The 27,959-nt window shown below is 62.7% G+C and overlaps 1 protein-coding gene across 8 annotated transcripts in view; it reads right to left on the reverse strand.

The window, feature by feature from the left end:
* PITPNM2 (phosphatidylinositol transfer protein membrane associated 2) overlaps positions 1 to 27,959 on the reverse strand; it is a 108,596-nt gene that overhangs the window by 56,527 nt on the left and 24,110 nt on the right. For 2 of the 8 annotated variants that reach the window (XM_054695396.1, XM_054695400.1), the window contains exon 1: positions 5,270 to 5,426. The exons of 3 other annotated variants lie outside the window; for them this stretch is intronic. The gene's annotated coding sequence lies outside the window, so the exon portion shown is untranslated. Of the gene's footprint in view, positions 1 to 1,044; positions 1,076 to 3,829; positions 3,851 to 5,269; positions 5,427 to 23,713; positions 23,807 to 27,959 lie in introns of those variants that run through there. 3 more of the 8 variants (XM_054695398.1, XM_054695399.1, XM_054695397.1) reach the window with 3 other exon arrangements.

The raw sequence follows: 27,959 nt of genomic DNA on the forward strand, positions 1-27,959 counted from the left end.
ATGTCAGCCAGCGAACGAGGGGATGGCGGGTCTGAGTTCCAGCTCTGCCCCTCCAGGAGGCGGCTCCCCCACTGAGACACGGCTTGTCCCCAGGTAGCACCAGGCACTGGGCGGTGTCTGCAATTCGTGGCGTGAGATGAGACTTGTGAGGAGTTGGGGGTAAGGACCCCGGCGCACACGCGCCTGCTGCGTCTGCCTGGGAAGTGAGCCGGGAAGTGGGGGCGACGGTCCCACGGCTACAGGCGCCTAAACACGAAGCACGGACCCTGCAGCCGGCGTACCTGGCGCCTCCGGGCTCTCCGACAACCCCTTCCCCTTGGCTTGAGAGCCCCAGAAGTCACTGCTGGAAGCTGGCGGCGGGGCTCCCCCTGCAAACACCAGCGCGCCTGTCTAGCTAACACACCTGCGATCGGCGGCGGCAGGGGTGGAAACGAGGACCGTGCAAGTGGGAGGCGGCGCTGTCCAGAGTGGACGGCCGGCGGCCAGCTCAGGTGAGGCGCTGAGCTAAAGGCAGCACGTGTGGGGGGTGGGGTCTGAACGATGCGGGGAAGCTTCGTACAAGGTGCGGTGGGCAGAGCTGCCAGCTGCTGCCGTGATGGCGGGAGGAGAGACATGTTTCTGGGTGAGTGTGCATGTGTGTGCATGCATGTGTGCAAGCGTGCAGTCGGGGACAGCACAAGACAGACCCAGAGATCTGAACGCTTTGGGGGCTCCTTTTTTCTAACACGGTTTCTTAAGCCATTGGTGGAATGAAGGCAAAGAGCCACCGGATTTTCTCAAAGCTTGGCACCAGGCTGGGCTGGGGCACAGGCGCAGCCCCTGGGGTCCGAAAGACCCTCATTCTGCCAGCGCTGCGGTCCCGCCCCGCCGGGCACAGCCTGGGTGATGGTCGTGGCCCTCAGCGAGCCCGGCCAGGGGAGAATGACCAGGCTTTCCCCTGAGAGCCTCTGGGGCTTCACAAGGTCTGTCCGGACCGCCAGGCCCCCGCTGCGCCCGCCCCGAGCCCCGTGCTCCCATGGAATTAAAGAAGGGAGAGCCACTCACCGCCTGGACGCCGGCCAACGCGGTGCTGATGCCACTTTTCCTGGAATGAGCTTTTTTCCACACTCGCACCGGCTGGAGCCATCGGCAGCCCAGGCTCCCACCTCTCCGACTTGCCTCACACCCTCCGCCGCTCCACCACGCTTTCAAGTAAGTCCCTGCCACTGCTACGTGAGATGACACTAAGGAAGGAGGCTGGCTCCGGGGGCCAGAGGCCAGGGCGGGCGGGGGAGTCTGGCACGGAGGCTCAGGCGCAGGACTCTCAGAGGATGCCAGCCGGCGGCCCGCAGGAGCCCTGCCCCTCTCCTCTCATCTTACAAACTTGCCTCTCCGCGGAAGCCTCCCCTACTCGGGAGGCTCAGGCACCGACAGGAACGACCCCAGAGCGGAGTAACCCTGCCGCGGTCGGCCTCCCTGGAGGCACACGAGGAGCCGGGACCGGCCGGGACCGGCGGGGCCGACCTTTGCCGCGTCCTATCAGATTTTCCGTTGCCAGCAAACCAAAAGCAAAGCAAAGCAGCACACCGCCTCTCCACCCTCGCAGAGCTCGTCAGCCCATCAGAATTTACAGCCAGCCTGGCAGCAGCATCCAGACGCGGGTAATGTCATTAAGCCTGCACAGCGCCTGGATGCCAGGAGGGTCCCCGCGACAGGCTGCAGCAGAGCAGAGGAAGCAGCAGCCCGGCGCCGGCAGGCACAGAGCCCCCCCCCCAGCCCGCCCGCGGGAGCCTGTCTGGCTATCAAAGGGTCTGTGGGGGGCTCCCCGGCAGCTTTAGAAAAGCAGGGCTTTGGAAACAGACGCAGGCGGGAGCCCGCCTTGGGCTGCCTGCAAGGGTGTGCTGTCATTACAGCAATCTGTCAGAGGGAACGCCGACACCAAAACCTAACCCAATCAGATGCAGGCGTGGCCCCGAGTGTCGAGCCCCCAAGTGGGGGCCCCAGTGGTCAGCCCCCCACTGGGCACCAGGGCCAGAGCCGATTCCCAGTACCTGCACCTAACTTTGACGCGTCCCCGCGCCGGACAGGGCCGCTGGGAGCTGGCTTTCTATTTAAAGACCGCACGGGCTCCCTCGCAGACACGACTCAAACCCCGGCTTCTAAGAACTGGGTCCTGCATCCGCTCCCCTCCGGCCTCGCTTCCCCGCAACTGGGGAGGTATCCTAGTCAACAGGAAGTTCTTCTTTCCCTTTGCCCTTGTCAGGCAGAGGTGCCGGGGAGGCAGACCTGCCCCTCCAGGGGTCCAGGCAGCCGTGTGAGCAACATCCCTCCAGGGAAGCCCTCCAGGAGCCGCCCTGAACCCCAGTGCTGGAGACGGGAATGTCGGCCCAGGGGGCAGCAGCCTCAGAGTCCTGCCTGGACCAAAGTCTGCGAGGTGCTGTCCCGAGCACACGGCGGTCCAGGCCAGGCCGCTCTGCCGGGAACCAGGCGGCAGACTGGGTCCTCGCTACACCACCTTCCTGGACATTCTTGCCTGTGGGGATAACACATCCCCCCACTAAGCTCCTTTCACAGGTGAGAGAGGACTGGAGCTAGAGCAATCAAAGCTGTCCCTGGGGTCCCCTGCGGGGCCCTGCCCCATCTGTGTGAGCCTCTGAATTTCCCGTTTCTGCTCAGGCAGACCACGGCCCAGGGAAGTGGACTGGCCATGCTGTGGGCAGTTAATCAGGAGGCGCGAGTGCGAAGGAGACCAGGGGCCCCAAACACCAGGGCCAGAGCCCAGCCCCTCGCAGACGCCTCAGAGGGAGATTTGGCCTCCGAACTCTACCCCGTCCCTGTTGAGCTCCGAGACGGGCCATGCCTCTCCCTCCCCGGCTCCCTCCACCCCAGCTACTCGACAGAAAACAAGCAAGCCCACGTGACCAGGACAGAGCCTTCCGGCTGATCAACCCGTCCTGAGGCTATGACCGGTTCAGAAGGTACAGAAAATTACCTTTCAGGAAGAAAATGCAAGGAAGGGGGGCAGAGGGGCAAGGGGTGAGAGCTGGGAGCCACGCACCGGGCCGGGGCTCGTCCAGCCGCCCCCCACCTCTGCGAAGGTCCACCGAGCTCCCCATGCTGACAGCCTCAGGGAGCAGCCCCCGGCGTGCAGCTCTGCCGGCGTCCCATGCCTGGAGACGGGAGGGCGCCGCCACAGGGGTGCCCTGGGTGGACGGAAGGACAGAGGGATGGAAGAGCCGTGCGCTTGGGCAGGGCTGAAGGAGGAAGGGAGGCCGGAGAGGAAGGGGTGGGGAGAGGAGAGGGAGGGAGGGAAGGAGGGAGAATTGATTCTCTCTCCTCCACTGGGACCACGGAGCTAAGTTGCCATGGAGAACGGGGAGCCGCTGGCAGAGCCTAAGGCGGGCGGAGGAGCCATATGCCAGAGGGAAGGCGTATGTCAGCACAGAGCCAATCCCCACACTTCTCCTGTGCAGCCTCCCCCGGGCAGGCTTCTGGGCCCAGGTAGGCCAGGCTGGGAGGGGAACCGGCCCGGCCCTTCTGAGGGTTCCACCACCTCACCCAGAGTCCATGCACCTCCTCGCCCGCCCCGCTGTCCAGTCAGATCCATTGTGGGGGCCCAAGGAGACCAATGGCCCTGGTGTTCAGGGAGGCACTTCTGACCTCCTCCTGCCTCCCCCTGTCTTACAAACCCCAAGTCCCACTTACCACCCCAGGAGCAAAGGGACGCCCACCAGTGGGGGACTTTGACACCCAGGGCACAGGAGGAGAAAGGCCAAGGGGGCTCCCAGCACTCGGGCCACCGAGAGGGCCAGCGTGCCCCACTCCCCAACACAGCTCCCCGAGTGCCCACCTGGCTGTGCCCAGCCTCAGCTGTCCTGCCCAGGACTCCAGCTGCAGCCAGTCTTGCTCTGCGCAGCGGGAACAAGGCAGGGCAGCGGGCTGGGTGCCTGGGCCGGGGCCTCAGCCTGGCCTGCTGGAGGTCACGGGACAGGGGCAAGTGCAGGGGCCTCTTCCGATCTCCATTCCGCATCACAACGGTAGCCCCAGCCTGTACATCCGGACGCCCGCAGCAGCAGGGACAGCCCAGGCCACGGCCACCTCGAGTGCGGGACCTTGTCCCCCGGAGGCCGGAAGCCTGGTAGGGAGGGCAGCCCCTCTCCCTGGAGCCAGCAGCAGGCAGCCTCCTGCTCTGAAGGGGAGGCCCCAAGGCCCACGCTGGAACCCGAGTCTGAGGCCGCAGCCTCGAAAGCATTTTCTCCTCACAGTCCTCTCAGTTCCCTCAACACTTTATTATAAAAATGCTCAAGCACATGGTGAAGTGGAAAACACTTTGGAAGGAACATCCAGACACTCACCTCGATGCTACCAGCTCCTCTCATCTTTTTATTGCGCAAAATACATACAACGCAGACTCTGCCATCCCATCCTCTGGCGCCCGACCGGCGCCTCCTCTATCTCGCTCCGGGGCACTTTTATCACCCCAAATGGAAGCCCCATCAGTGCTGCTCCCCCCACCTGCCGTGGCCACCACCATCCGCTCTGTCTCTGCAGATCCGCCTGTTTCTCTACAGTCATACTACGTGGCCGTCCGGCTCCCACCGCTCAGCCCGGTGCCCCGAGGCTCATCCGCTGGAGCAGGGGCCAGGGCTCCGCTCCCTCCAGCTGAGCCGCAGACACGGCGTGGCCAGCTGATGCGCTCAGACCCCGTCTCCACCTCTGGCTCTCGTCCTCCCGCTTTCCAGTGAGTTTTCAGAGCCCAGTGAGGCTTCCTGGAAGCTGTCCCAGGGATTTGGTCTCGGAGGTCCAGGGGGCCCAAGTCAAATGTTCATCCTGCTCTGTTTTTCATGCAAGCATCGCTCCCCAGGGTGAGCAGCAGAGGCCCCCTTGGAGGGTCCGGGGCTCCCCTGGGCCCCAGCACTCACTGACTGCCTGTCATCTTGCCCTTCTGAGCCTCAGCATCTTGATCTGAAAGTGGGGGCACAAACCCCATCTCACGGGGGGGCACTGAGGTGAGGGGGTGCCCAGCAGGGCTTCTGTACAACCTTCTATGCCTGCGTGTCCAGCACGGCTGCTGCTGGTCCCACAGGGCCCCTGAAATGAGACTACAGTGATGGGGGGTGGTGAATTTTAAGTTTTATTTCACTTTAATTTAAAATGAAAGCGCCACGCGGGCTAGAGGTGGCCGTCCTGGACATGGCTGCTCTGAGGGCTGGACGAGGGGGAAGACAGGCCCAGCGACGGCAGGCCCGGGCCCTCTGCCCTCCCCGTGCCGTCCCCCGCCCTGACTTACCCCACGGTGTCTGCAGCCTGGCCCCAGGGGCCCCTTTACAAGGCCAGCAGGCAGGTGGTCGGGCTCTCGGGGAACAACTCTGATGCCAGTTGGGGAGCGGGCCCCACAGGCTCCATGATGACGAGGGTCCCTGAAGCACGGACCTCACCTCCTGCCCCCGTTGGCCCCAGACCCCCATTCTAGAACCCAGCTCCTGCCGTTTCCCCCAGCAACTCCTGAAGTCATCCCTGGAATGTCTGGGCGGGACCCAAAGTCGAGCAGGGACTGAGGCACAGGTGGGGTGGAGGGCCAGGCACCCAGGGAGGCCCTCCCCCAGCAGAACTGCCCTCACAGCTGCACAGACTTACTGGGCCCAGGGCACAGTGGCACCAAAGTTGGGCCTGAGGCCCAGCCCAGCTGCCGGCTGCCCTGCACAGGCCTCCTGAGAGGCGACTCTGGGACAGGCCTGGGTTGGAGGGGCCCTGGCACCCGCCCCCGCCCCCAGCAGGCAGGTGGGGGCTCAGGAGCCAACTGAGTGGCTCCAAAGCCTGAAGTCCAGGAACTGCAACCTGGCTACGCCGTCCACTCCTGTCCCACCCACCCGGGCTGCCCACGCGGAGGAGAAGCGGCATCTGGGGCGTGGCGGTGGGGACTCCGGAAAAGCAGGAACAATTTAAACACAGCCACAAAGAAGCATGACTTGCACTGAGCTGGGAGCCCACAAATAGAACAGCTACCCCGAGCTGGGCGCTGCTGTCGAGGACGGGGAGCCCCGCCCAGCCCCCAGCTTGGCAAGACCTGGCCTAGCCCTTGGCCTCTCCCAACAGAGGGGCCAGCGGGATCCCCTTCAGACCTTCGAGATGTCCCGCCTTGGCTCAAAGCCGGCAGGTGCCTGCCTGCCCTGGGCACCTGGGCCTTCTCCCTCAGCCATCCCAGGCCGCGTGCCCTCACCCCAAACAGCCCATGGCACTCGCTCTCTCCGTGGCACTGACTGGCACCAAACACGCTGAGTGCGCGCCTTTCTTCTCTTTTCGCTTTAAAAATCACAGTGTAAGAGGCGCCCCATCAGATTTACCACCTGGGCCATTTCCAAGTACCCACACCCTCACCTGCTGTGCCGCTACCACCGCTGCCGCCGGCCTCTCCGGAGCCTCCGTCTGCACCCGGGACGCCCTGCTCCTCCGGGGATGGCAGAGTGGGTCCCGTCCTGCGCCCGGCTTCTCTCCCTCGGGGTGTCTCCGGGCCCCACCTCCTCTCTCTGCTGTCTCCCCCCCCCCAGAGGAGGGGCCATGTATCCCGGGGCCGTGGAGGGCGCCTGGCACTCGCAGGCACTGAACGAATCTCGAATGAGCAAGCAAGTGAAGACTGTCGATGTCACTGCGCCCTGGCCTGACTGGCGAAATAACTGCCCCTCCCCAGGCGGACCAACTCCGAGCCATGGTGCCACCCCCAGCTGCGGCGTTAGCCCCTGCCCTGGAATCCCAGATCCGCCGTCCCTGAGGGGTGACCACAGGCAGTGCCACGGGACCCCCCAGCAGATAGTGGGCTTCCCCCAGACGTGGCATCTGGGGGGATAGCTGCAGAAAGAGACAGGAGTATGAGGCAGGAGCGGAAACGGACCATGCAGGGCCTGGGCTCCACCATGGGGCGGGAAGCCCAGCACCCAACGGTGGTTCTGGACCTCGGGGCGCCCGAAGGGCAAGGATGCAGCCTCTGCTGGGGGCAGGGCGTGCAACCTTAGCAGGCCCTTGCCTTTTCACCTTCCCCACATCCTGCCTGGCTATTTATAGCCTCCTTCTCTCTGAGAACTAGTCTACCCATGTTTCTGGGCCAGGCAAGCCTGGAAAATCAACGTAAGGCAGACCCCCCCCACCCCCCGGCAAACTCAGGAGCCTGAAGGCGGGGACAGCTCTCCAGGCCCCGAGCCAGCCCAGCCTGCCTGATGGGGGACGCTCCAGGTCTGCAGCAAGTCTCAGGGGGCTTACCCCTCACCAGACATGGGGTGTCCCAAGGTAGGAAGCGTCAGTGCAGAGGGCAGCAGCTGAGCACCCCGGCAGGGCCTCCATCCCCAGCCAGACCTCAGAGTGGAGGAGCCCCGAGACCAGACCCCAGAAGAGCCCCTCCCTGCGCCAGGAAAACAAATGGCTCCTACAGCAGAAAAAAATGCTGTACCTTTAAATTATTTGGCCCACAGATACGAAAACATTTGCATGTTGAGGCTGTTTGTATGTTTGGTTATTTTTAGGGTGAACCCAGTTGCCTCCCTTTGGAACCGGATGAAGCCCAGGAGGCACGTAGTCCTTTTCCCAGATGGGGGTCCTGGGCCTGGTCCCTGGGAACGAGGGCTTGAGCATGAGACCCCAGCTCACGAGTAACAGCACCCCCCCGCCCAGTCGGCCAAGGTCCAGGAGGCCAAGGCAGGTCTGCGGGGGTTCAGACCCGTGGCCACAGCACCACCGCCCACCTGGGTCCAGAAAGAGTCCTGCGCGCCCACCGGGGAGAGGTCTGGGGGGAGAGAGCCAGGGGACCTGCCGCCTAAGCCCGGCCAGGCCCAGCTAACGGGAATGTTTTGCCGACATAATTCTAGAACAAGAAGCAACTAGAGCAGGTTTTCTCTCCCACTCTCCCCCACCCCCCAAATCAGGAATAAATCAGTCCTACCAATTTCCCAGCTAATGATTTCCTCCATTAAATTAAAAAGAAGAAGAAGAAAATGTTTTTTTAAATGGATTACCAGCCCTGTGCTTTCAGAGATCACGTGACCTGTCATCTCCGCTTAAGTCCTGTTACATCAGAGCCCCTTAATTAATTTTTAATAAATAAAAAAGTCCTAGGCTAAGGAGCCTCCTCAGACTCACACAAGGGTCAGCTCGGGGCCGGCGAGGAGGCTGGTTTAGCCGGCCCAGGGAATCAGGGTCCAGTGCACGGGAGGAGGGGGCTGAGGCTGGAGGCCTCCGCGCTCGCCAGGGCCCCAGTGGCGCCTGGAGTAGGGTTCCTGCAGGGGACCCTGGGCTCACGGCACTCCCACCTAGAGAAATGCAAACAGGTGGCCCCAGCGTTGAGAGCCCTGGGGTGCTGGGGGCTGCCTGACCGGGCTGTGGGGGAAGAGACTTCATGTTGGGGGGACATTTTCTGTTCAGATGATGATCAAAGTTCTGGGGATGGAGAGTGGTGGTGGCTGAGTGACTGTCACTGGCCACTGAACTGCACACGCAGACATGGTTAAAACGTAGGTTTTAGGGTGTGTACATTTGGCCACAGACACAAAAAGTACAAAAGCAAACCAAAGAAAGTCCACTCTCTAAAACGTTATGTGATGATCACAGGGGGGGCTGATAGCTCCGTGGTGACCTGTCAGGCGCTCCTGGTCCGCAACCAGATCTCAAGTCCTCAATCCCCTCAGGCGCACAAGTCCCAGCTGCAGATGGGACCCCAGGGGCCTTCAGATAAAGCCATGTTGGCCAGCGTCACCGAGTCAGCATCCCCCACACCACAATGGCCCACGAGACGAGAGGACAGGCAGAGGCCAAGAAGGCCCAGCAAACCTTCCTCAGAAGGCACCTCAGGGCCTTTGCACTGGCTGTGCCCTGGCCTGGGCTTATTTCCCCTTTAGGTTTCTGCAGAGGCAGAGGATGCAGGGAAGGTGGCTGGGACCAGGCGTAGGGCTGGGATGAGGCCAGAGGGTGGCCGGTGGGGAGGACTGGGGTCCTCATGTGCCGACAGCTCAGGCCCAGAGGGTCAAGGGGCCAGTCCCGGAGCAAAAGGGCCTGGGCCACTGGCCACTCTCCAACCAGCCAGGTCAGCGAGGGGAAGGCAGGTGACAGGTCGGGCGTGGCCACACCCACGCTGCTGGCCCCACCACGTGTGTGCTGCTGGGAACGAACTGATTTTACCTTTTCTGCCCCTGCTTTGTGGAGCCTGAGGCACAGAGAGGATGGTGACTTGTCCAGGTCACACAGCTGGGCGGTCAAGTGGCTTGCAGGAGCTGCTCTGGTCAGCAGAGGGGGTCTCAAGAGCAGTGAGGAAGGAGGAGGCTCAGACAGGGGCATGGAGGAAAAGGCCAGGGCCAGCCCCAATCATCCTGAGCCTGGATGCCAGAGGGAAAGGCTGCAGGGCAGCTCCCCTGGGGAAAACCTCAGCGCGCTCGACCAACCTGGCTCCTCTTCAAGGCCCCAAGAGGGCCGTGCTGAGTCCCACTCATATGCGACCAACACCCTCAGGTCCATGGCCAGCGCCAGAGGAAAGGGCAGGGCCTGGACAGCCACACCCTTCCAGGGCGGGGGGGCGGGGGGGCCGGGCTGGACGGGGGGAAGGTGGTGGTGGTGGTGTGTGGCCCTGCACACTGACGGGATTATGTGTGCATGGCTAAAGGACAAGCTGCTTCCAACTGGTTTCCTTTACAAAACTTGCCAAGCCATTATCTACAAATCTCGTACGTACTGCCGTACACCACTGCAACACAGAATTTCTAACTAGTCCCCCTGCTTCTGCTCCAGTCTCCACGGGGTGGCCAACACGAACATTTAAAAATGTAAAATGCAAGGGGGCCTCCCCAGTGGCGCAGAGTTTGAGCGCTGGGCTGCGAAGATGCCCAAAGCCTCTGTAGCGCCGGTTCGATCCCCCGCCGGCGAGAGTCCCACATGGCGCGCAGACCTCTCCTGCCGCCTGCTGCTCCCCTCAGGAGTGTACTTCGTCAGTCTGCCTGTTCTGCTCCCCACTCTGGCTCTGGTGAATTCTCTCACCCTCCTGTGCTTCTGACTGTACCTTTCCGCCTTCATTTGGTTCCAGCTACACTGGCTTCCCTGCTGTTCCTTGAACTTGCCAAGCACATGTCTACCTCAGGGCCTTTGCACCTGCTGTTCCCACTTTCCCAGATGTTACCCATCTTGCTTCCCAAATTTATTTAGGTTTCTACAGAGACGTCATCTCCAACCATCCTGTCTAGACACCCTGATCCCCCTAGCCTCTCTCCAGTCTATTCCCTTGCTTATTGTCTTTGCGGCTGCTTAGCCCACCAGCACACTCAGGAAGGACTTCATTTAGTGCACTGGAGCTGATGCCAGCACACAGCGCTGCCCAGAAACTCTGTTAATGGCTATAAAAGGGAGGTTGGTTTGTGGAAGACACCCTGGGAGCAGGGGTGGGGGCTCCAGGGTCTGGCGACATTCCGCTAATGGATGTGGATGGTCAGTGTGTACAAAGTCCTCTGCGGCCACCTGCTATTCCCACACTTTCTGCACATTTGTTATGCTTCAATAAATAGCGCAGAAACTTTTAAAGAGCTCTGATGGATGAACGGCTAGATAAGAGATGAAGGAAGCTTTTTTTTTTTTTTTTTAATTTTCTAGAGGCATGTCTTATTTATCTATTTGTTTGTTTGTTTGGTTTATACATGCACTGGGTACAGTCAGAAGCCGGGAGGGCGAGAGAATTCACCAGAGCCAGAGCGGGGAGCAGAGCAGGCAGAAGGACCGAAGTACACTGCTGAGGGGAGCAGGGGGCGGCAGGAGAGGCCTGCGCGCCATGTGGGACCCTCCTCCAGTGGCCGGGGAGCAGCCGGGGATTGAACCGGCGCCGCAGAGGCCGCGGGCAGCTCCGCAACCCAGCGCTCAACCGCTGCGCCACCGGGGAGGCCCTGAAGGAAGCTTTTTAAAAGCACATGCAGATTTCACAAGGCATGATACCAACCAAGCACATCAAACTAAGTTGGACACGGGGCTGTCTCTCCACGTACCACACGAAGTCCTCCCTGTTTTATGGGGGAATGAGACGGTAATTCCAGCAAGAACTCACCCGGGTCTGAGCTACACCCCCGCAGAAATACCCTCCACCGCGCCTCTGGGCCCGAAGCCTCCATCCCCTTACTGCGTCCTCTCTGCCCACCTCCCGATACCAGCCAAGGGCAGGGACACTCTGATTTATCCTGGCATCCCCAGTGCCCACAACTATTCAATAAAAAATCTGAAAATGAAACAGTGCAACAAAAAGCCAGAAACAGCCATGCATTTACTGGAAAGAAGTTCTCGGGTGCAACTGCGGAGGGCGTGGGAGCCAAGGTGCCTGGTCCAGTGCCCAGCCTCAACTCTTGGCCCCTGTGAAATCAGGCAGCCAGAGGTCCCAAGGTGCGGGGCCAGAAACAGTGCAGTTTGGTTCAAATTGTACAGACTTCTAATGACAGCCCCCAGAACCGCCCTCCCTGCCACGAAGCTGGTGCGGCTTTCTGACTCCAAAGGGCCTCGGCCTGGCCTCCAGACCCTCCAACCCCACAGACTGTAACACTCGGGACTGGTTTCACGGGAGGAGTGTTGATTGTGGGCCCACAATGGAGGGAGCCACGCTGACTGGGTTGGGGGGTGGTTCTGGCTTTGTGGGCTGGTCCCCAGGCTCGGGAGCAGGGCAACAGCTGGCCGGGTCTGTGGTCAGTAACGCAAACAGGGACCAGGTCCCCAGATGTGACCGTCCCGCTGGCTGCTTCTCCCCTCCGACTCCTCGATGCCTCCTTCCTGCTAGTGCGGGACAGAGGCTGGGGCTCCCAAAAAGGGAACCAGTCTCAGTGTCTCGGGTGGTCTGAGAAGCTGAGTCAAGGGAGGAGAGAGGCAAAGACAGTGGAGGAGTCAGAGAGGACAGTCTCCTCCCCTGCGCAGGCGGGAAACACTGCCTCACCCAGACCGAACTAGAGACGCCTGGCATGAGCTGCGGCCCTGCTGGACCAGCTGGGTCTCCCCCTGCCTCCCCCTCCCCCGCCTGCTAGCCCCCCCTCAGTGGGCACACCCAGCCTTTGGCTCAGGCCAAAATGCAGGGCAGGGGCAGGGCCACGGTGCTCTGTGTAGAGGCCTCGCTGCCCTGCCCTGGGGTCCCACACTTCGAGGGGGCCAGTGCAGAGATGAAAATGGTGGGGTGAGGGGAGCAGGAGAAAGGCACGGAGCATGCAGGAAGTTCCGCGACGGTCACTGAGGGCTGCATAACAAATTGCCCTGAAACTGCTGTTGGAAACAGAGGACGCTGCCCCGGGGCATGGCTGGTTGAGGGGGGGCCCACGGGGAGCGGGGCAAAGGGTCCTCACCACATCTCCAGACCCTCCCAGGGAGATGCTTGAACGTCCCACTACGTGGCTCTGCCCCCAGGGAGGTGGGCAGGTGAGAGGGCGGCTGCGGCCACCTGCTTCCCAGAAGCAGCTTAGCTGCCCCGCTCCATCCCCTCCCACATGGGCAGCCCTGGCCAGGGCCTCAGAAGCTCCTTGCTTTGACCCAGACACCCCCCTCTCCTTTCCCTGGCAGTCCACAGAGACAGGCCTTGCTATCTGCTCTGACAGATCGTAGAAAGTGAGACTGAACTCCTCCCATGGGGACAGCCCCAGCAGCTGTCCTGCCCATCAAGCCCCCCGAGCCCACCTCCAGGAGCAGCCAGAGGCCAGGCGAGCAGCCAGGGACCTGCGTCTTCTGCTGCCCAGCGCAGGAGAGCCAGCCTGGCGTGGGCAGCTGCGGAGAGGCGGGAGCCTACGGGAGGGAAACATCTCGCATGGGCCAGTGTGAGGCCGATGCTCGGTAGCCACCTGCGGCTGGCGCTTTGCACAACCTGTGAGGTCCTGGGCACAGGGACAGTGGGCCGGGTAGGGAGTGGGTCCCGGCACCCAGCAGACAGGCGGCTCCAGAGATGCAGCCCGGGGCTGGGCCACCCACACGGCCACCGCCTTGCTGTCTGGCCGGGCCACCAGCCCTTCAGCACAGGATCCCCGCCCTGCGGACCCCTCCTTGGAGGCGCCCGTGACCTGTGACCCACAGCGTGACTCAGAGACCCTGGGGGACCCGGGGGCTCAGCTGCAACTACCAGAGCCGCCTTCTGTCTCGCAGCGAAACCGACAGAGGCTTATGTATTTTCCCACTTCGTTCTCAACACCGTAGCTGGGAAAAGTTATTAAGTCCACAAATCTACCTTCGCCTCTTGGGGCCGACAGTTCTCCACGCTGGTTACTCCTCCCTGCGCCAGGGGCAGGGGGCCAGCATCACCATCTGCCCGGGCCCCCAGGCCAGAGGTGGCCCCAAGAGACAGCTCGAGGAGCCGCGTGCTGCTAATTTTAGAAACAAGGGGTGTCGCCATCCGGCAGGCCACCCTCATCCAGACACCTTCCTGTCATCACCCAGAAGCTGGCTGCCCGAGCCAGAAAGCCGAGTCCCTGCACAGCCCTGGAGAGCCCATCGCTGCCTGCCTGAGGTTTCTAGAGAGGACAGGGCCCCTGTCTGGGTAGAAAAAACCCTGTCCCCATCCACTGCCAAGCTGAGACCTCCCTGCGCCCAGGAGCCTCCCCACCCCCCACTCGCAGGGCTGATGCGGGGGTGAAGATCCAGTAAGAGCACAAAGCCTCCCGTGGCCCCGGCTCCCTCCATGGGAGATGGTGGATGCCCAGCTGTCTCCAGGATGCCGCCTCCTCTCGCTTTGCTTGAGAGCCTGAGGGGTCCCTGCTAGTACCCTTGTGGAGGGGGCAGTGCCCCTGCCACCCGGCTGCTGCAGAATCCCCCCTGTGACCTGGGAGCTCCACAGCCTCTGGACCAGAGAACCCTCCAGGCTGCAGGGGTACAGACGCCATGGCACAGAGGTGTGAGCTGCCGTAGGCTCCTCCAAGGAGCACCGCCACATGCAGCTGAACCAGGACTACAGGTCACTGACGGAAAAGACGGAACAATTAGAGCAAGACCCGTCTCCTAGTCCCTGGGCTCTCCTCCCCCGGCAGGCTCTAATCTGGGTTCCAGCAGGATCTATCTGCCAGGCTCCTTGAGGCTTAGGGTCTCGCCCTCAACACAGGGCTGCAGGACACACGCCCACACGCCGGCCTGGGGCCCGCCCAGCTCCTCACCTGCCGCCCTGCACCTCCCCAGGGCGGGAAGAGAAGAGCAAAGTGCCAGGAAGTCACCGGGGACCCTCCTCTCGCCACCTTTCCTGCTCCCTCGCTCAGGGGACGTGCTGCCGTCTCGGCCTCTCGGCCACTCCTGCCCTCCTGGGGCTGCGGTGGACGCTGCAGGCCAAGCTGTGTCTGCGCCAGTCGATCACCCCAACAGCACACGCCCGCGGCCACCCGGGGTGGACGGACAGTCTGCGGCCCCTCCGGGTGGGGAGGTGGGATGTGGCTTGAAAAGGAACGAGGTTGAAATCCAGGCCCGACAGGAATCAGCTTCAAAACAGGATGCTAAGTGAGCGAAGCCAGACGCAAAGGCCACACGGAGCACGACTCCATTTCTCGAAATGTCCAGACAGGCCGAGCCAGAGACGAGAAGCAGGCGCGCGGACGCCAGAGCGGGGGGCGGGGGCAGGGAGGCCAGGCGGGGCGGGTGGCCAGGGCGGGGTGACCGCCAGGGGCTCCCCGGGCAGTGATGAAGACATCCTAAGCTGATCAGGCTGCCAGCTGCCCGGCTCCCGCCCAGACTGAAAGCCACCACCGCGCTCACCCGAGGCATGGGCCCCACTGATCTGGGCTCTGTCTCAGTGAGGCCGCTGTTGAAAAGGGTGCTGAGGAAGGCTCTGCAGTAACCCCCACGCTCCATCCCACCTGGCCGGGCACCATCACAGCCCCCCAAGCCACATCTAAGGGGCCACACCCAAGAGGCAGGTACTGGCCATCAGGACTGAGGCGCTGACCCCAAGCCCAAAAACGGGTGAAACACCAACACCGCGAGTCTTCAGATGTGGAGGCCCCACCACCAGCCTCACCCTGCTGGGGGGCTAAGGGCCCTGAGCGCTTGTTGTTGTTCCTGGGTGGGTCCAGGCAGCAGCCTGGACAAGGCCCCTCACTGACAGTCCCAGGCTCCAAAACCCCCTGGCCCCGAGGCTGGGCTTCTGATAATGCCTCTGAAACCCCTTGGGTTGCGTGCGAGGTGGTCCGGTCCGCCTGGGCTTCCTGAAGGCTCCTCCAAATAGGGCCAAGGGAGAAGAGTAGCAGGCTGACCGGCGGGTCCACCAGGCTCCCCAACCACCCTGAGCAGCAGGCGTCAGTCCTTCCATCCCCGAGAGGCAGGAGGGCCTCTGGGTGCTGGCCCAGCCCTCAGATGCCGGACGCATGCGGGGCTGGGCTGGGCACAGCCCTAATCTCCAGCACACTGGAGCGCACTCAAGGCTGTTCACATTCAAGGTTGTCTGCGAAAAGCTGACCTCTGACCAGAGAGGCCCTCCGCCACCCGCAGACACCCCCAGGCAAGGGCCAGGAGTCTCTGGTCTGAGAACAACAGAGGCCCCAAGAGGGCAGCCCAGCCTGCTGAGCCTTGGTTTCCCGGGCGGGTAGTGGCTGACTTGGGAAGACGGGGACTCACATCCCTGACCACCTGGGGCTGGTTTCCCTTCATCCTGGCACCAACCCTACAAGGCGATGCTCAACAGTGCCATTCTGCCAAGGGGGCCAGCAGCTCAGTTGGGAGACTCCAGGGCTGCAAACCACCAGTCCCACTTGATTGAGGAGATGGGTGAGGGGCCGAGGTGGGGGCTAGGTCTGCCAGGGAGCTTGGACATCAGTGGGGCAGAGGACCAGACAGGACAGAGGGTAAAGAACGCCTCTAGGGCCCCCAGCCACTCGTGCCTGAGTGGGGAGAAAAGTGACTTCCACACGTGCCTGGACAACCTCAGAGGGGTTCCAGAGGAACCCTGGCACCCAGGTCAAGGCCTAGCTCTGTCCTGGAGCCTTGTGCACTTCTGGGTACACATCCCCCCAGCCAGCCTCCCAGGGGATCAGTTTCCCCCGATACTGTGATATAAGAGTACACATCTGGTCTGCATCTCCTGACACACGGTGCCTGAAGCGGAGAGCGTCTTTTCGCACGCTAGTGAGATGACAGGGCTGAGCAGCAGGAGGGGGTGGACGCCAGAGACTGCGGCTAGATTAGAGGGCTGGAGCTTACCCAGCCCCTGACCTCCAGGAGGGGGGCAGGACTAGAGCTGAACTATCCACCAGAGATCACTGATTTATGGGTCTCCTAAGGACCCCAAACAGCAGGGTTTGCAGCGTTTCCGGGTTGATGAACACATCCCAGAGGGTGGCCTGTCCCGACTCCATGGGGACAGAAGCTCCTGCACGGGACCCTCTGGACCCCACCCTGGTGCCTCTCCATCTGGCTGTCACCGTGTCCTTTCTCATAAGCCAGTAATACAAGCAACGTCGCCCTGCCTCCTGGGAGCCGTCCTAGCAAAGTGTCAGACCTGAGGGGGAAAAGGATGGCATGGACCCTGACTCTGTCCAGTGGGAAAAAAGCGTGGGGACCACTTCTTGCAGCTGGAACATGAAGGGGGGCAGACGTGTGAGACATGGCCCTTCACCTGCAGGGTCTCCCTAAATCCCCAGTAGTGAGGCCGGCTGGGCTGACTTGCAGGATACCCCATTGGGGTCCAAAGGGAACAGCGGGGTGTGGGGGTCCCACACGAGGTGGCAGGAGTGTCTCCTTGGCCCCGGGGAGGCAGGACCTGCATGGACATAGGGGCCCTGGAGGATCCTGGCTCTAACGGCTCCTTCTCTGCACGGGTTTCAGAGCAGCACCCCAACTTCTGACTCACTCTCTCAACAAATGCCGCCCCTGCCCTTTCCCCTCCCTCCTTGTCACCGGACACCCACAGGTCCCAACCCCATGGAGTTTACACGCCAGAGTAACTCCTGGGTTCGAGGCACACGTCTGAACATGCTTTCTCGGAGATCCTTCTTCGGGGCGCTGGGGCACGCAGCAGTCCTGGCATTAGGGCCAGAGGAGAATAGTGGCAGCCGGGGGCTCTGAGGACACACACAACCGCCAAGCGGGGTCAGAGCAGGGGCCAGGGCTGGGCGTGGGCTCCAGGGCCAGCTCCCGCAGGTCGCCCTGGAGTGAGGGACAGCGTGAGGAGCAGGGAGGGGCACAGAAGTCCTCCTTCCCAGGCCCCCGCAGCCCGCGTCCCCATTTCACAGGCTCAGCTGAAACCAAAAACCCTCGCAGGTACTCAACAAAGCAAGGCATCGTGATGTTGCCACCAGCCTGCCCCCTCCTCCCCCCGCCTCCGACCTGTCATCCGCAGAGTCACGTGACCGCTCCCTAATACACACATCGTGTGACAGTCCCTGATAAAGCCCCTCGGCGCCCTCCCCCCCCAGGCTTTCAGGATGACATCCAAGCTCCTCAACCAGCACCCGAGCCTCCCAGGCCTGGCTCCCGCCCCGGGCTCGGCTTCTCCCCCAGCACAGCCCCCCACCAGACTCACAGATGGGAACCCACACAGCCTCCTCCAGCCTCGGGGCCTTTGCACAGGCTGTTCCGCCGCCTGGAAGGCCATCCCTCGCTGGCGCCCAGTCCACCTCCTGCGCGGGGAACAGGGCATTCTGCAGGGTCCAGACTTGCTGCCCCGCCCTGGGCACAGAGCTCGGTGCACAGCTGCCCAACGGCTGCCCCCCTCCCCCCACCCCACCCCACGGGCCGTGGGCTCCTGGCAGTGGGGACCCACCTGAGCCCCCCTCCCCGCCCGTGGCTGCGAACCCACACTCAGGGCTGGGCTGCTCAGGAGGGCAGGAGGCGCCATGGGGGTCTTCTACAGGCGGGGGTGGGAGTGCCGCCAGCCATGTGCTCGTTTGTGGCCGCGACGCTGACACACATGCAGCTGCCCGGCGCAGCTGGTCACCCCAGGCCCGAGAGGCAGAAGGGGCGAGAAGGAGAAAGGGCCTGCAGAAGCCCCCCCAGGACCACAGCGTTTATTCACGGACTCCTGCCGGCTCCCGGTGTCCACCTTCCTCCAAGAAACACCCCTTCGGCTGGGGTCCGCTCTCGGGTGCAGTCTCAGCTGCCTGCGCCCAGTGAGGAGGGGGCGGCCTAAAGAAGGGAGGGTGGGGGATGAAGGGAGAGCGCAGAGGAGGGTTGAGGAAGGGAGGCGGAAGGGCTGGGCCCCAGCAGCGGGGTGAAGGCTGGGGAGCCAGGGAGGAGGGCGGCGGCTGTGGCTGAGCTGCGAGGTCGCTCAAGCCGAAGGGAAGCCACGCTGTGTTCTAGTCGGAGGGCGGATCCGGGAAGGGCAGAGCAGGGCAGCGCTGCTGCTGAGTGCGGGAATCACCCAGGCTGGGCCCTCGTCTGCTGGCCCCTCTGCGAGGAGAGCTGGACCTGGGGCGCTGACCTAGGGGCAGGGCCTGGGCCACCCGCATCCTCCAGGCAGCGTCCCCAGAACCCCTGCCGCGCGCCTGCCCTTCTGTTTCACAGGCTGCTCCAAGGGAGGCGGAGCAGAGCAGGCCAGCCCAGCCGACCGCTCCTCACGTGGCCCCTTCCTCCCGCCCACCTCTGCCCCGGCCCCGCAGGCACAGGCGTGATTTGGGAGGGACCCCGCAAGGAAATCTGTCTTTCCGAAATGAGCCGGCAGCAGCGGTGGCAGCGTGGCTGGGGAGATGTTCTAGCAGCTTATTTATAGCCAAGCACCCCGGCTGCACGCTCTCCAGCGCTGCCTGCCTGCTGCCTGCCACTGGGGCTTTTCAATTCGTGACTATATTTATCCCCCGAAGCCTTTGGGATAATGGCGTGGCCAGAAATAGCCTGGGAGACATTCACGTGAAAGTGACGGCCAGGTCCCCGGCTCCTGGCCTGACCCCAGCCCCCAGCATCTGCCTCCTGCCGTGGGGAACTGGGGACAGCTGGACGGGGCAGGGGAGGGAACAGCATAATTCCTGTCCCTTGGAGCCACTGTCCTCTGCAGTGACATGAGGACACAATCCAAACCGCACTTCACAGCTGCCGGGCCGCGGGGAGGCCAAAGGGACACGGTCTCTGACGGATGCCAGCGGCAGATTGGAGCAGACCCCCCAGCCCAGGGACAGCGTGGAGAACCACACGGAGCAGGCGAGAGGCTGCCCTGCCCTGGCACATGCTCACAAAAGCGGGTCTGCCAAGATCACAGCCCCACCCCACGGCCCCTCGCACCTGGACGCAGGCAGGGTGAGCTGTGGAGGATGCACACCGTCTCCTGCCTATCTGGACACGCCGCACCTGGAAGGGAGGGCGGCTCAGAGACCACCTGGCTAGCCAGAAAGAAGAGAAAGGACCTGTCTGTATTGGTTTCCCTGAGATAAGGGAGTTTCTGGCCTGTCCCGCGGAGCTTGGCCCAGTCCCCGCCCCGGACTCACCCTCTGGCAGGGGGCAGACCCGGAACACACTGTGTTACCAGGGGCAGACAAAGAGCAGAGAGAAGGCAGCAGATGGTGGCCCGATGGGCAAGATTATATAGGAAAGGGGGGCACTCCAGATGGGTTTTTGCAGGATGCAGAGGAGTTTGTGAAGGATTAGGAGAGGAAGGCAGAGGGGCAGCAGGGGCCATGCCTTGGAGCTCAAAGCACTGGAAGCCCCAGCTGTGCCAGAGCAGGGTCAGGGCAGTGAGACGAGACCAGGCTGGGAAGAGGGGCAGGCTGGGCACCATGGCCTGTCCCCTGCGTCCTGCGTCACACACAGGACTTAGGAGCTGCATGCCTCAGGGGAGGACTAAGGCCCAACTTCCTCACCCGGGGCAGGTCCGTCCTCGTCTGTGCTTCCATACCCCAAGGTCCCTGTGCCGGGGCCTTCCCAACATCACAGACCTGCATCCTGGGCTTGCGTGCCAGACACCCCCACGCAGCCCATCAGGGCCTCTGCTGCCCGGGCGGGTGGGTGCAGGGGGACGTCCTGACTCGCCTCGCCTCCACATAACAAACCTGCCTGCAGGGAAGTGCCAGGACCCGAGGGTCCCAGACGTCTGTGGCTGCAGGAGGGCAGGAGCGGGCTGGGAGCCAGCCGGGACCCTGCGAGGCAGCGGCAGGGGCGGGGAGAGGAGATCGCAGCCCCCAGTCCCTCACAGCATCACGGCATTCTTCCCTCCCAAAGCAGCAGAGCCCAGGCTCACGGGGTGTAACGTAAGTTAGGCCGATGGTCGTCCGACCCACGGCCACACCTCCCAAGGACACACCTAGAACTTTCCCTGAGTCAAGCTCCACGGGACAGGCCAGAAACTCCCTTATCTCGGGGAAACCAATACGGACAAGTGGTACGGTCCCCCAAGAATGTGGGACTCCCCGCAGAGATGCCGGAAAGCCTCCAGAGAGGACGGAAGAGCCGCAGCTGGGGCAGTGAGCAGGCGGGGCTGGAGCCCACGGGGGTCGGCGGGTCTGCACGCTAGCACCCTGGAGTGGAAACACGCCAGCCTCCGTGGCGCAGGGCCCTTACCGGGCTTTCTTTACTGCCCCCCCCCCACTTCCCCTTCCCTTCCACAGGGGCCACCCAACACTCGGCCCACCCGCAGGTCTCCTGCCTGACAGCCAGCCACACCTCCAGACCTTGTCATCTGGGGTCCCCAGCACCTGCGGTTGCCAGGCGCAAACCACCGCGGGGCAGTGAGGCCCTTTCTGGGGGCAGCTCGTAAAACCGCAACAGAGTAGCCTCTGGGCCGTCACCCCTCAACAGCACCTTCTCATGATGGGACGGGGCAGGGGTGCAGCTGGAAGGAACCCCCCTTTGGCCCACAGACTCTGTCCCTCCTCACACCCCTCACGCCCAGGAGTCTAAAGTCACCCAGGCTACTCTGCTTCACCAACAGGCCCGCAGGAGGCCCCAGCGGGCGGTGCTGTCAAGGCTAGGGTGGGGCTGGACCTCTGAGTGAGGACACAGCTGGACGGCAACGAGGGCCCCGCCCCATTGGCCCTCCCTGCCCCCCTTCTCACAGTGAGAGGCGAGTGGAGGACTGAAACAGGCTCCTCGTGTACAGAGGCCTCGGGGCACCCCTGACCCGGGGCCCCCCTCAGCACGGTCCTCTCCACCCAGCACCATCCAGCATCCTAGCCTCACAGGGCTGTCTCCCCTGGGCCCTCAGCCCCTTTCCCAAAGCAGCTTCTGCGTCCCTGGCCTGGCACTGAGTAGAAGCTGAATAAAACCTCTGCAAAAACGCAAGAGAGCTTTGGCCCTGGTCTGCAAAGAGCCACACCCAGCCCACTGACATCAAAATTCAAGCTCAAGATGGCCTCCCCGGGACCCCGATCCAGGCTCAGCTCCAGCGCCCAGGTCAGGCCCAGCCCTCGGGCCCCAGCCCTCCTCAGCCCCTCTCCAGAGCCGTGTGCCAGCTCAGCTGCAGACACACCAGAATCCAGAGCCCGAGTCTTGGCCCCACTGTCAGCAGCGGCAGTGACTCTGGGCGAGCACCTTCCTTCCCTGGGCCTGTTTCCCAGTAGGAAACCTAAATGAAAAGATCGAACAAGAAGAGCTCTTGGGTCCCCACAGGATGTGGCCAATGTCTCCCCACTCATGTCCCTGCTTCTCCCTCCAGCCCACCCAGTCTGCTCTCATCGCGGCAGGCGGAAGCCACCCTTTAACGGCTCAACTCAGGTCTTGGTCCTTCTCTGAGGCTTTAGCAGCCACATCTTCAAAGCCCAAGCCCAAGTCCCCGGCCTGCCAGCCCCGGGCATGAGGGATCCTCTTCCCCTCACTCCCCCAGGGGGACATCCGGACAAGCTCCTGCCCTGGGGCCTTTGCATATGCTCCCAGAGCTACCCGGCTGCTCCTCCCAGCAGTAATTTCTCCTCCCCCTCTCTCTCCCCTCCTCAGGCCTTGCTTAAATGCCCTGCTTGAGAGGGGGCTTCTCTTCCAATGGGGAGTTGTGGCCATTGAGCTCGGCCTTTCCTGCGTGTCTGCTACTGTAGGCCAGCCCCACAGGAGACCAGCCCCGGGCGGGCCAGAACTGTAGCTGCTTCCTTGCTCCCTCACCCAGCCCACTCACTAGGTACACACTGAATGGGCACCTGTGATGCTCTGGGGGTCAGTCACGGTGTGAAGACGCGATCTCAAACCACAACGCCCACCTGCGTGGCCGCTTGCCAGGAGCCCCCAGCACCCCCCGCTCTAGACACCGTCTCCAGGAGCCACAGCGCCCTTCCAGGCAGGCTTGCAGCCCGGAAGGGAATGTGGGGGAAAATCAGGGGACACAAGACGACAGCCCCATGCCACGAGGGCCAGTTCATGAGCTGCGGGCTCCGCGAGGCACCCACTTCTGCTGTGTCATGGGGGAGGCACGGGGAAAATATCTGGGGAAGCAGAGACGGGCACAGGGAGCAGCACTGGGCAGCAGGGGGAGAGCCAGGAGCAGCCCAGGGGCCAGGCACTTCTCATCTGGAGTGTGGGCCAAGGCCCTCGTGCCCGGGTCCCTGGAAGCCAGGGGACACCTGTACCAATCGCAGATGAGTGGGACCAGAAAGACACCGAGCCCAAGAGCTGCAGCTTATGCCACTTGGTTGAAATAAAGTGTCCTGGCAGCTCACGGCTCCGGATGGCAGTGGGCAAACCAGGAAGGGGCTCAAGAGGCTCCTGGGAAGGGCGGGGAGCCTGAGGCCCACATCCAGCCGGGCATCTGCACGGGCAGGGAGGCCTAAGCACAAAGGCACGCTCCAGCCGCCCCCCCAGTGGAGTCCACTGCAGTTGTCATCAGGGCTGGGGTGTGTCAGGACACCCCTCAGAAGACGGAACGCAACTGGCAAAGGCAGGCAGGGGACCTGTGGCCGAGCAGGTCTGGGCAGGAGGGGCGCCAGAGGCTGCCCAGTTCTCCCCCAAGCACTGTGGGGGTGGGAGGGACAGTGAAGGAACCCGCCCTCCTCACGTGGCTCCCATCCAGGCGCGCGACCTCTGACGGGGCAGCAGGCCTGAGCTCCTGCCTCCTTCCAGGCTGGAGAGGAGGTCGGCACTGCAGTGGGGACAGCGGTGGGGACGGAAAGAGTGTGTCAGCTGCTGCTGTGGTCTGAGGCCGCCCATGTCATCGCTCTTCCTCCACTGGAGACAGCCACCTTGCTGAGCCTCGCAGAGACAATGGCAGGAAGCACCCCTCCCTGCGAGCGGGGAATCAGGAAGGAAGTGACCAGCCAGGCTGGGCCGGGACCCTCCCCACTGAGCTCTGCCCCCACCCCAAGGGCACTGAGGTTAATGCACACGCCAGAAGCCAGGAGCTCTGCCTGCTGCTCAGAATGGTAACTGAATTCAAGTAGCGGGGGTGGCGGGGAGGCTGAGCAGCCGTACTCCTCTGCAAGGCAGACCCGCTCTGCGGGGGTCCCCTGGCTCAGGCATCAGGCAGATGCAGAGAGAGCCAGGCCGAGCTGAGCGCCCCTTCCTTGCACCCAGTTCTGGAAGGAAGTGCTCCACTTGCCTTTGGAGCCAGGAGCCGCTAAAAATAAGCCATGCCCCGGCCCTTTCCTCCCCAGGAGGAGAGGCTGAGGCAGAGATGCTCAGCGCTGCCCTGGGAAGGGGCTTCTCTTCACCCCGAGACTCCTGCCAGCCAGCACCCAGTGGGCTCAGTGCCAGCCACACCACGAGTACCCAGAGGAGCTCACAGGCATGTGGGGCCCCTGGCCTTCTCCACCGGGGGCCTGATGCTTTCCAGGTCTCAGGAAAGCAGGGTGTCTGGGGGCCTTGGGTGGGTGCTGGCAGCTCTGTCGGGGGTGAGGGGTGGTACCAGGCCGCGGGCTCTCAAGCTGACCGCAGACACACTTACCGAAGGATCTCAGGGCAAACGGCACCATGAATTCCTCCCGACGGAAGTGGCATGCAGTGCCAGCCCAGAGGAGGGACAGGCCAGTGTGAGGGGCTTACAACGAGCTCCAGAAGGAAGGAGGGGTTTGAAGTGGGCCTTGAAGAGGAAACAGGAACCCGCAGCAGAGGTGAGGAGAGGGGGCCGGGACACTGGAACAGCATAAGCAAAGTGTAGGGGCAGACTCCTGGCCAGCAGGACTTGTCTGTCCGTCCACAGCTGCACCCCTGGCACCTGGGATCCTGCCCGGGGGGCACTGAGTACGCAAAAAATACTCGTTGTTGAATGAGTGTGTCAGAGAATTCCTGAGGATGCTCAGGCTGAGCCTCGGGTCTGCCGCGGCTACAAAGGAAAAGAAGCCCCTTCCTGCAGGAAAGTTCACAGAACCGGGCCTCACTGGAGCAGGCCCCCGAGACTTGGAGAGAGTGTGACCAGGCCCTGGGCCGGCGGTGGTGCCCTCCCACCCCCACACAGGCAACTAAGACACCCTGGAAAGCGAAGCGAAGCAAAGCGAAACAACAAAACAAAAACCACAACACAACACTCTCCCTTCTTAGCAATTGCCTTGTCCCAGCAACTGAAAAGGGGCAATTAGAGAAGAAATAGCCCCTGCAGAGCCGGAGGGAGGCACGATCACCACCAGCCTGGGGTCACCGCCTGCCGGGGTCACCTCTCCAGGCCGTTTCCCAGCCGGCCGCTAGACCAGAGAGTGCAGGGCCGGGCCTGGATCCCGCGCCCCCAGGGGCAGGATCTGGAGGAAGCAGGACCTGTGCTCCCTGTCTCAGCTCCAGTTCAACCCTGAGCACCACGCTGACGCGTGGGACCTGGAGCCACATGTTTGCCGCCCCGGACCCGACTTCTCGTGGGCAGCGGGATGGGAACGGCTCCTGCCCAGCTCACTGGTGGCTGGACAGAGCTTGTGCCTGGTGCTGCTCCCCACCCAGCCTCCTCACCCCAAATGCTAGTTACCCTAGGTGGGATATCCGCCCTCAGCGCCCCCAAGGCTCAAACCTGCCCATCAGGACAAGGAGAGCAGGGCTTGGTGGAGCTTAGGAAGGAGCGGCCACAGCGTCTCTCGGCCTGTCTGCCCACGAAGGCCTCAGCGAACGGACGAGGGCAGCCCTAATCCCAGGGACGTCAGAGGGACTGCGATGTCCCAGAGGCAGCTGGGGCCACAGGGCGCCCGCTCCCACCTGGGGCGGAGAGAAAGCGCGGAGCACAGGTTCAGCTCCAGCCGCAGCTGAGCTGACTGGGGCAGCCGGCCCGGGGGGCAGGAGCTGACGCTGTTCCGGGTCACTGACCGCGGCTTGTGGAAAGCAGGATGAGGCCAGTGGCCAGGGCCAGGAGGAGCCAAGAGAAGAGACCCCGCCAGGGCTCAGTACACAGGGGCCTTTACCACCCTGGCATAGAGCTGCAGACAGACCAGTCCTCCCTCTAGTGAAGAGGACCCGGGCCTGCCAGAGGCGAGAGCCATAAACACGTCTCCACGTCACGCAGGTGACCCTGGAGGGGGGAGGGAAGAAGGAAACAGCGCCCAGGCCCCTGCACCCCAGCTCCAACGCCAGTGGGAGGGCCTCCCGGGTGGGAGGGGGCTCCATCGATGCCCTGCCTCCAGGAGGAAGACCACAGAGGGGCTGGGCCAGGACGCATGCTCACAGGGGAAGCCCCGCCTGGAGGAGGGGAGACACCCTCTGTCCACCCCGCTGAGAGAGACAAACAGCCCCAAGCAGAGGCAGAGATGGGACCTGCAGACATAGAGATGCTTGGCTGGAGGCGTCTTCACTTGGCCAAGGGACCGAGACTGGGTTTGTTCCTGGAGGCCCATGCACCCCAACACTCCCAAGAGCTGCCTCTGCTTCAGGAAACTCCCAGGAGTGCGGACCCACTCCCCGGCACACTGGCTACAGTCTCTGACCTCAGAAGCCACACTCAGAGCCTGGGCCTCCATCCCACTGGCACCCCCAACTCTGGGGCTGCCTCCCCAGGCAGCAGAGGGGAGAGCGGCCAGACAGTGGCCGCTGGGCTCGGCCAGCAGGCTCCAGCATCCTGGTGCCCCACACAAGGCCATGGGCAGCGCCCTGGGGTGACTCGCCTGCCCGCCAGACCCTGCAGCGTATGAGCAGGCCACAGAAGCACTCACGTGAGTGAAAGCAATGGAGAAGCGGGTGTCCACTGAGCTGTGGCCAGTCAGCCACAGGACCGGGCTCCCGCGCCAGCACTCCCGCAGCTGCAGCTCCACACACACCTGGTCTCCTGACACCTTCAGGGCCCCGTACCTGTGCGCAGGAAGCAGGCATCGCCAGGAGGCCTCCCCAGGGCCATGGCGGCTGGCAGGTGGCCCCAGGGCTGCGGAAGCCCAGTCTGTCCTGGACCTGGTCCCGGACTCCACAGCCAGCTACTCCAGGGGCTGAGGCCAGGCCAGCGGGGCTTTGTGGGCACCAGCCTGTGCCCCTGAGGGGCCAGCGGTCTCAAGGGAGGCCAAGGGAAAAGAGGGGACTGCATGGTGGCTTGGACAGGAGGAGCAGCTGGAGCAGCACGTCTCGGGGTTCAGAGGAGGGAGTGTAACTGGGGCCAGCACAGCAGTAGGAGGTGTGGCTGTCAGTGGGGAGAAGGCTGTTCACACGCGCCCCCCTGCTCCATGCGGTCCTCCGCGCCCACCCAGGAAGCCTCTGCCAATTCTGCAAACCCCTCTTTGGAGCAGGCCTGGGGGACCTGAGCACTGTCTCTGCCTGCGCTGCCCCTGCCCGGCTGCACCTGCACCTCTACATGCACACTTGGCCCCCAGCAAAGAATATTCCAGGTGTCCCACGCTCCAGGCCCTCCACCAGGCACGCAGGGTGTGGGGGTAAGGGGGGCTCCAGCTTCTCTCAATATCCGCCAAGTTCCACCACTCACCCGTGCCAGGTGCACGCCCGGCCCCGGCTCACACGCTGTCTCTCTCGCTCTCTCCCCTGCTGCGTTTCTTCCCCTCATCACGACACCCCCAGCCACGCTGTGAAGTCCAGGCCTGCGTCAAGTCCCCTCTGGAGCTAAGAGCCCGCTCACCAGGTAGGGCTCCCTCTGGTACCACCCTGTCCACGTGGGATGGGTTCTGCAGGCCAGGCCGGGCCGCTCCCCCGTCACACGTCCCTGGGTGAGCAGGGCGGCTGTGACTCACACCTGGCACCGAGAGAGCCCCGGGGCCCCGAGCAGAGCACACTGGGAACCAGAGACACGCAGCTGGGGAAAGGACTTCCCCAGGAATGCATGTAAAGCCCAAGAGTGGAAGCAGGGTCGGTGCTGGAGCAAGGTGGTCCGTTGGGGAGCAGAGCCCAGGGGCGGGGGGGCGGGGGGTGGGGCAGAGCACAGCTGGAACTGAAAGGAAAGATGGCGCCAGGTGGCCAGGCTCCTCCCGTGGCCCCTCCTGTGAAAGGTGAGAGCAAAGCAGCGCTTCCCAACAGACCAGAGCCCACTGGGATTCTTGGGCCACAGGGCCTGGGCAAAAGGACGTGTCTGAAAGTGCTTCTATGTACCGGGAATAGACAGAAAACATCTTATTCCTTGGAGCACCGCCCTGCCCAGGTTCACGGACAGATCACTGACAACAGTAATACATGCACAACATGCATCATGATTAGAGAAAGGTGCAAACATCAGAGAGATTCACACCACCGATTTGGTAACATTCCATCCACCCCTCACATGCTCACTACCTGGGTTTTGTTTTTTGGAAGAACACAATTTCTGTGCCTCCCTGGTGGCACAAGGGGTTAAGACGTAGCACTATGAAGCTATCTGCAGCTGCTGTAGCACGAGTGCCATCCCCGGCCAGGGAGCTACGCTCACAGCACAACAGACCTCTCCTGACTCACCCGCTGCTCCCCTCGGTAGTGTATTTCACTGGATCCTCCTGTTCTGTTCCCCACTCTTTCTCTGCTGAATCTTCTCACCCCCCCCACACCTCTGGCCTGTACCCCAGTTCTTGTATGCATAAATATTTTTTTTAAAAAAAGAACACAATTTCTACTCTCAGCAAGCTTCAATTATATGGCACATATCAACCACAATCATCATGTTACACAATATTACGTGTGGCATGTGTGCAATATTTACATATGTGGCACGTGGTATTCAATCAACAGGTTACACATTTATACAATCTACGTATAAAGCACATATGTTCATCAATAGACATAAACAGATCTGTATCACGTGGAAACAATATATCTTT

This window comes from Talpa occidentalis, unplaced genomic scaffold, assembly GCF_014898055.3.
Source record: "Talpa occidentalis isolate TD23 unplaced genomic scaffold, MPIMG_talOcc4v2.1 talOcc4.14, whole genome shotgun sequence".
Taxonomy (NCBI): domain Eukaryota; kingdom Metazoa; phylum Chordata; class Mammalia; order Eulipotyphla; family Talpidae; genus Talpa; species Talpa occidentalis.